Source organism: Sinocyclocheilus rhinocerous, unplaced genomic scaffold (genome assembly GCF_001515625.1).
Source record: "Sinocyclocheilus rhinocerous isolate Xijiao unplaced genomic scaffold, SAMN03320098_v1.1 scaffold1046, whole genome shotgun sequence".
Classification (NCBI taxonomy): domain Eukaryota; kingdom Metazoa; phylum Chordata; class Actinopteri; order Cypriniformes; family Cyprinidae; genus Sinocyclocheilus; species Sinocyclocheilus rhinocerous.
In genome coordinates this window covers 266,299-267,818 of record NW_015646218.1, presented here as the reverse complement: position 1 = coordinate 267,818, position 1,520 = coordinate 266,299, and the positions used below count along the sequence as shown (strand labels likewise).

The 1,520-nt window shown below is 34.5% G+C and overlaps 1 protein-coding gene across 1 annotated transcript in view; it reads right to left on the bottom strand.

Annotated features, from left to right (window-relative positions):
* The window catches only part of LOC107707159 (collagen alpha-1(XIV) chain-like), a 141,843-nt gene extending 140,904 nt beyond the window's left edge, over positions 1 to 939 (bottom strand). Inside the window, exon 1 of the mRNA XM_016511076.1 lies at positions 611 to 939. The gene's annotated coding sequence lies outside the window, so the exon portion shown is untranslated. The remainder of the gene's footprint in view (positions 1 to 610) is intronic.
* Positions 940 to 1,520: the final 581 nt, after the last annotated feature.

The window sequence follows — 1,520 nt, the reverse complement described above, 5'->3', positions numbered from 1 at the left end:
TATATATATATATATATATATATATAAATATAATTGGGGGGGGGGGCTAGAAACGGCCCTGGATACAAGTATATTCTTTTGGTGTCTGTGGTGTCTGGGACATCCCTAAGATGTTTTTTTCTCATTTAGATAGAATATTGTACGAGCAATAATAATAATAATAATATACTTTTATATAATAATATTAATAATAGAAAACATACTTATCTATATAAACTATTTTATGATTGTTTCTAAGAACATTTTAAAGTTATCCGTTCTGCTTTAGGCTACGTCAGTTGGGGAAATATTTTACGAGAAAATGATATATATATATATGTATGTGTGTGTGTGTGTGTGTGTGTGTGTGTGTGCAATTAAACACACTTTGAAGTGTATTGTGTAAGGGGTTCATTAAACAAAAATGGGTTTCCAAAATTATACTTTAAATTCTCTTATAGATAAATTCAAGAAAATGCATAATACAAAGAAAAGTAGCAAAACAAATATATCGCATAATATTTTCTAGACTTTATCTTGAATAATTCTCGAATTGTTGTTTAGCAAACGCATATCAGATAATGGAATTAAGCGAGAGAATCTAACAGACGGAATCCAACAGTAGTCTTACCTTTCACACCATTCGTTTCAATGAAATCCGCTTGATCTAAATGTGATCCAAATTCGCGCGTCTTGTGATGGTCAGACTTCACTCGGATCTTGTCGTAGCGTCAGTCAGATGGCTCACAGCGCTCTCCGTGTGCGTCTTTCGTCTGTCTTTACTCGCCCATTCCTTCAGCTCTTCAGCTCTGCACCTCATTTCATCCTTTAGTCTTGAGTCTGGGGGGGAAACGTTCATGCGACCAACTGCAGCCACTGGACAGACGACGAATGATCTCACGACAATCAAGAGCCCTTCTCAAATACTTGATCCTGCCTACATGTAGGCTGTTCAGCGCGGGGAAGAAAAGCCATTATCAGTATGCAACTGTAATGAACAATCATAACGCCTACACTAGAGTGATGGATGATTAAATTGACTGTTATGACACTGCCTAATTATATTTTACCAAGCAAAATTAATTGAATGAGTCAGTGTGCACAACTATTCAGTTAATTTCTAAATTTTCAAATAATTTTTGTCAGTATTATCAAAGTCCTTTTAAGGCATATTATATAAGGTATTCTACAGTCTTTGGTATTAGCCTATCAGGCGTCGCGTCAACTTCGCAACTATCTCAAGAATTATCTTGAGAACTTTTTAAACAAAACTTTTTTGTGTGTGTGATATGTATGTAAATGTGTAATAAAGTGACAAATGATCATATTTAGCATATATTTTGTCGATATAGTCCGATACGCATCGAAAGCTTACTGTACCTATGGTTACCTGTCCAGCGAACGCGACTTCGCGAGCTTCAAACTAAGCTAAGCTTTTGTGTAATTTCTGAAACGCTGTTGAATCATAGCTTATATGTATGTACGTATATAGGCTATATATATATATATATATATATATATATATATATATACGCACACAC